This window comes from Etheostoma spectabile, unplaced genomic scaffold, assembly GCF_008692095.1.
Source record: "Etheostoma spectabile isolate EspeVRDwgs_2016 unplaced genomic scaffold, UIUC_Espe_1.0 scaffold546, whole genome shotgun sequence".
Taxonomy (NCBI): domain Eukaryota; kingdom Metazoa; phylum Chordata; class Actinopteri; order Perciformes; family Percidae; genus Etheostoma; species Etheostoma spectabile.
In genome coordinates, this window is record NW_022605626.1 from 500,910 (window position 1) to 507,571 (window position 6,662).

Sequence of the window (6,662 nt, forward strand, 5' to 3'; positions counted from 1 at the left end):
GCCCGTTTGAGTGTGTGACCTTGTTCCAAGCAGCACTTCATTTTGTGTGTACTGGATGCCATATAAAGGGTGATCCCAGAAACTACAATAATGGAGTTCTTCTCCACAGACATATGTCCACAGCTTCCTGTCCTTTCACCGAGTCTTTATGGAGCTTTGAAGTTCACAGTTTTTTACTTTCAAAACCATGGCACCACCTTCAGTTGGTCTGCATTGTTAGTCTTGTTTAAAACATATTTCAAGTGAAATTAAAAATGAAAATGAACTTTAGGAAAGCGGAGGAATAAAATTGCCTAGCTGACGTGTTTGTGTGCAGGCGTTCTGCTGCAGTTTCCTCACCCCGACACTGTCTGTCTTCAGAGACATACGGCCACCTCCTGCAGGCTGTACCAAGCTACATTCTTTTATAAGCTACTAAAATACCACATGCATGTTTTAGTAGGCCTATATTTCCCTCATTATATTATAAAAATGTCACCAGGGGCAGATACACTCAAGAAGTTCTTAAAATTGTACCAAAGCTATGGTTTGACATAACAACTGTAACTTCCCTGCTGCAGCTGGATACATCACCTATCCCTATACACACACACACACACACACACACACACACACACACACACACACTACTATGGCCTCAGTAGGCTAACATCTGGCTATGCTATTCCGCCGGTAGTCTCGTGACTAGACCAGGTCCTCCGTGCCACTGCACCCGTGCAGGGCCGAGGGCCTGAGGTCTTCCTACAAACCAAATGGACCTGGGTCTCAGGGCAGAACATCCCGGCCGGACAAACGTCGCAATGCCGCGCTGAGCTAACAAACACTGCGCAGTATGTGCTGCTGCCAGAGGCTGAATCCTGGATCCTGGATCCTGGATCCTGATGAGGATGATGTCAGTGTTCGACGATGGGAACACATTATAGTCCACGAAGCGGACCGCAGTGAGCAGGACCAACCCCGTGCACCCCCCTAATGCTCCACTAACTGCCCCTGTACAGACGCGGACAGAGATGCGGAGCTCGGTGTCTGCGCCCATCGCGGCGACGGGAGAGGAAGCAGACATGCAGACCCTAGCCTCCGGCGGAAATGTGGGTGTCCCTGCAGACTGGTACACGGTAGCACGCATCAGTCTTACCGCATGAGTCCGGACGGGCAGCCTGGGCTCGTCCATGGTCCCGTCAGGAGGCTCCGCGGCGGGCGATAGTGGCTCCCGATGACGACATCGGACATGTGCAGCCCTCCTCCCTGACGCTACATCGGTGCCTGATTTCTGCGCAGCCCCGCTGCAACACCCACCGTAACCACAACCCACCGCCCCCCCCCCCCTCTCTCCATCACGCCTGCAGCACCGAGGAGCCTCCGTCCTCCTCCATCTGTTTGCCTGTGACGAACATATTTCCATAAGGAAATCTGTAGTGCGCGTTCATTTTACATATCGTGGCACTATAAGTGGCCCCGCCCTCAGCGCCCCCATCAGGGCTGCTAGTGTTTCAAGCCACATATTGTTGGTGATTACAGTTTCAACACACACACACACACACACACACACACACACACACACACACACTGTTAGGGAAGCTTGGCCTAGCATGGTGAATCCAGCCCTGAAAAGCTTCTGCAGCTTTATGTGCACGTGCATCTTCTGCAGCGGGGGGGGGGGGTCGATCTCACTGGAAAAGGAGCATCAGACATGTGTAGTTTATTGATATGGAGTTATTTTTGTTTCTTTATAATCCAAGCAAAAACAAAGAACGTTTGAGAGCATATTTCTCTCACTGCGATCAAAAAACAAGTTTCTGTTACTATATACTATGTCTTTTTTCCTTTTTTGACACACTATACTATGTCTTTTTTCAATTTTTTGACATACTATACTATGACTTTTACTTATTCAAATCTTCTTTTCGACATACTATACTACGGCTTGTTTTTGTCATTTTTATAACAATTCTAGACATACTATGATATTAGTTCATTGCAAAAAAGTAATCTGTCAGTGAGAATCTTACAACAATGTTTCTAAGAGAGATGTTTGAAGGCAGTCAGCCATGTTATTGATTATTAATAGTTGCATTATAACCCAACATAGATCGATGAGGATGGGATTTGAACCCACGCGTGCAGAGCACAATGGATTAGCAGTCCATCGCCTTAACCACTCGGCCACCTCATCTTCAAACATGTTATACCAGATTTTCACAATTTACATATTTGTTCCATTATTCAATTACGTTTCTATACTATACACTACAATATGACTTTTATCACTGATTTGACATTTTATACTATGTCTTTTTTACTCTTTCTTTCGCTATAACATTATTTTATAACTTTTTTGACAACTACTTATCTTTTTCTCACTTTTCTGACACACTATACTATGTTTTTGATCACTTTTTTGACATACATAAATGTCTTTTTAACTTTTTGACACTATAATATGTCTTTTTATAACTTTGACACTTAATATGTCTTTTTATAACTTTTTGACATACATACTACGTCTTTACACTTTTTGAATACTATCTACGTCTTTTTGTCACTTTTTTGACATGATATTTCATGTCTTTTTTATCACTTTTTGACATACTATACTATGTCTTTTTTCACTTTTTGAAATATTATACATGACTTTTACTTTTTAAATCTTTTTTCGACATACTATACTACGCGTGTTTTAGTCATTTTTTAAACAATTTTAGACATACTATGATATGATTACTTTCAAGCTACTATACTTAAAATAATATAAAAGCTCATTTCTCATGGATGACGTTGTTTCTAAGAGAGATGTTTGAAGGCAGTCAGCCATGTTATTGATTATTAATAGTTGCATTATAACCCAACATAGATCGATGAGGATGGGATTTGAACCCACGCGTGCAGAGCACAATGGATTAGCAGTCCATCGCCTTAACCACTCGGCCACCTCATCTTCCAAACATGTACTATACCATTTTGACACATTATATTATGTCTTTTTATCACTTTTTTGACATGATATTCTATGTATTTTTTATCACTTTTTGACATACTGTATTATGTCTTTTTTTTCACTTTTTGACATACTATACTACGTCTTTTTGTCACTTTTTTGACATGATATTTCATGTCTTTTTTATCACTTTTTGACATACTATACTATGTCTTTTTTCACTTGTTTGACACAATATACTATGTCTTTTTATAACTTTTTGACATATTATGCTATTTTTTTATCACTTTTTGACATGATATTCATGTATTTTTTACTATTTTTGACATAGCTATCTTAGTTTTTTATCACTTTTTGACATACTGTATTATGTCTTTTTATCACTTTTTTGAAATACTATTCTACGTCTTTTTGTCACTTTTTTGACATGATATTTCATGTCTTTTTTATCACTTTTTGACATACTATACTAAGTCTTTTTTCACTTGTTTGACACACTATTCTACGTCTTTTTGTCACTTTTTGACATACTATTCTACGTCTTTTTGTCACTTTTTGACATACTATACTATGTCTTTTTGTCACTTTTGACATACTATTCTACGTCTTTTTGTCACTTTTTTGACACACTATACTATGTCTTTTTTATCACTTTTTCGACATACTATACTATGTCCTTTTTATCACTTTAAGACACACTATACTAAGTCTTTTTTCACTTTTTTGAAATATTATACCATGACTTTTACTTTTTTAAATCTTTTTTTCGACATACTATACTACGGCGTGTTTTAGTCATTTTTTTAAACAATTTTAGACATACTATGATATGATTACTTTCAAGCTACTATACTTAAAATAATATAAAAGCTCATTTCTCATGGATGACGTTGTTTCTAAGTGAGATGTTTGAAGGCAGTCAGCCATGTTATTGATTATTAATAGCTGCATTATAACCCAACATAGATCGATGAGGATGGGATTTGAACCCACGCGTGCAGAGCACAATGGATTAGCAGTCCATCGCCTTAACCACTCGGCCACCTCATCTTCCAAACATGTACTATACCAGATTTTTCAAGTTTTTTGACATACTGTACTATGTCTTTTTTCACTTTTTTGACATGATATTCTGTCTTTTTTATAACTTTTTTGACATACTATACTGTGTCTTTTTTCACTTTTTTGACATATTATACTATGTCTTTTTTCTCACTTTTTTGACATACTATACTATGTCTTTTTTATCACTTTTTTGACATACTATACTATGTCTTTTTTATCACTTTTTTGACATACTATACTATGTCTTTTTTATCACTTTTTGACATACTATGCCTATGTCTTTGTTTTCACTTTTTTGACATACTATACTACGTCTTTTTGTCACTTTTTTGACATGATATTCTGTCTTTTTATCACTTTTTGACATACTATTCTATGTCTTTTTCATTTCATGTCTTTTTTATCACTTTTTGACATACTATGCTAAGTCTTTTTTCACTTGTTTGACACACTATACTATGTCTTTTTTATCACTTTTTGACATACTATACTATGTCTTTTTTCACTTTTTTGAAATATTATACTATGACTTTTACTTTTTTAAATCTTTTTTTCGACATACTATACTACGGCGTGTTTTAGTCATTTTTTTAAACAATTTTAGACATACTATGATATGATTACTTTCAAGCTACTATACTTAAAATAATATGAAAGCTCATTTCTCATGGATGACGTTGTTTCTAAGAGAGATGTTTGAAGGCAGTCAGCCATGTTATTGATTATTAATAGTTGCATTATAACCCAACATAGATCGATGAGGATGGGATTTGAACCCACTTGTCACTTTTTTGACATGATATTCTGTCTTTTTTATCACTTTTTGACATACTATGCTAAGTCTTTTTTCTCTTTTTCGACATACTATACTATGTCTTTTTTATCACTTTTTGACATACTATTCTACTCTCTTTTCACTTTTTTGACATGATATCTCTGTCTTTTTATAACTTTTTGACATAATTATACTATGTCTTTTTATCACTTTTTGACAACTACAATTATGTCTTTTTTATCACTTTTGACATACATACTATGTCTTTTTATCACTTTAGACCACTATACTATGTCTTTTTTCACTTTTTGAATATTAACATGACTTTTAACTTTTTTAAATCTTTTTTTCTCATACTTCCGCGGCTGTTTTTAGTCATTTTTTAAAACAATTTTAGACATACTATGATAGGATACTTTCAAGCTACTATACTTAAATATATAAGCTCATTCTCATGGATGACGTTGTTTCTAAGAGAATGTTTGAAGGCAGTCACCATGTTTGATTATTAATAAGTTGCATTATACCCAACATAGATCGATGAGGATGGGATTGAACCCACCGTGCAGAGCACAATGGTAGCAGTCCATCGCCTTAACCACTCGGCCCCCTCATTTTCCAACATGTCCTATACCAGATTTTTCAAGTTTTTGACATACGGTACTATGCTTTTTCACTTTTTGACAGATATCATGTCTTTTTTATAACTTTTTGACATCTATACTATGTCTTTTTATAACTTTTTTGACATACTATACTATGTCTTTTTTTCACTTTTTTGACATATTTCCTATGTCTTTTTCACTTTTTGACATACATACTATGTCTTTTTTATCACTTTTTGACATACTATACTATGTCTTTTTATCACTTTTTTGACAACTATACTGTTCTTTTTATCACTTTTTTGACATACTATACTACTTCTTTCACTTTTTGACATATATTCTGCTTTTTTATCACTTTTTGACATACTATTCTAGTCTTTTTATCACTTTTTTGACATACTATACTACATCTTTTTGTCATTTCATGTCTTGTTTATCACTTTTTGACATACTATGCTAAGTCTTTTTCACTTGTTTGACATACTATACATGTCTTGTTTATCCTTTTTGACACTACTATACAGTCTTTTTCACTTTTTTGAAATATTATACCATGACTTTTACTTTTTTAAATCTTTTTTTCGACATACTATACTACGCGGGTTTTAGTCATTTTTTAACAATTTTAGACATACTATGAATAATTCTTCAAGCTACTACTTAAAATAATATAAAAGCTCATTTCTCAGGGATGACGTTGTTCTAAGAGTGTTGTGAAGGCAGTCAGCCATGTTATTGATTATTAATAGTTGCATTATAACCCAACATAGATCGATGAGGATGGGATTTGAACCCACGCGTGCAGAGCACAATGGATTAGCAGTCCATCGCCTTAACCACTCGGCCACCTCATCTTCCAAACATGTATTATACCATGTTTTTCAAGTTTTTTGACATGCTGTACTATGATTTTGTCTTTTTTTTCACTTTTTTGACATATTATACTATGTTTTTTTTATAACTTTTTTAGACATACTATGCTATGTCTTGTTTATCACTTTTTGACATACTATACTACGTCTTTTTGTCACTTTTTTTGACATGATATTCTATGTCTTTTTTATCACTTTTTGACATGATATTCTATGTCTTTTTATCACTTTTTTGACATACTATACTATGTCTTTTTATCACTTTTTTAGACATACTATACTATGTCTTTTTTATCACTTTTTGACATACTATGCTATGTCTTTTTGTCACTTTTTTGACATATATTCTATGTCTTTTTATCACTTTTTTGACACACTATAGTGTCTTTTTAACTTTTTTGACATAC

The 6,662-nt window shown here is 34.8% G+C and overlaps 1 protein-coding gene and 4 non-coding genes across 5 annotated transcripts in view; all 5 read right to left on the bottom strand.

Moving 5' to 3' along the window:
* ajm1 (apical junction component 1 homolog) overlaps nucleotides 1-1,304 on the bottom strand; it is an 11,998-nt gene extending 10,694 nt beyond the window's left edge. The window contains exon 1 of the mRNA XM_032511936.1: nucleotides 1,136-1,304. The gene's annotated coding sequence lies outside the window, so the exon portion shown is untranslated. The remainder of the gene's footprint in view (nucleotides 1-1,135) is intronic.
* Nucleotides 1,305-2,091: 787 nt separating this feature from the next.
* Nucleotides 2,092-2,173, bottom strand: trnas-gcu (transfer RNA serine (anticodon GCU)). Its single transcript has one exon. It is a non-coding gene; the product is annotated as a tRNA-Ser (tRNA).
* Nucleotides 2,174-2,853: 680 nt separating this feature from the next.
* On the bottom strand, nucleotides 2,854-2,935 carry trnas-gcu (transfer RNA serine (anticodon GCU)). Its single transcript has one exon. It is a non-coding gene; the product is annotated as a tRNA-Ser (tRNA).
* A 968-nt stretch (nucleotides 2,936-3,903) lies between these two features.
* trnas-gcu (transfer RNA serine (anticodon GCU)) lies at nucleotides 3,904-3,985 on the bottom strand. The gene has a single exon. It is a non-coding gene; the product is annotated as a tRNA-Ser (tRNA).
* A 2,170-nt stretch (nucleotides 3,986-6,155) lies between these two features.
* On the bottom strand, nucleotides 6,156-6,237 carry trnas-gcu (transfer RNA serine (anticodon GCU)). The gene has a single exon. It is a non-coding gene; the product is annotated as a tRNA-Ser (tRNA).
* Between the last annotated feature and the right edge of the window lie 425 nt (nucleotides 6,238-6,662).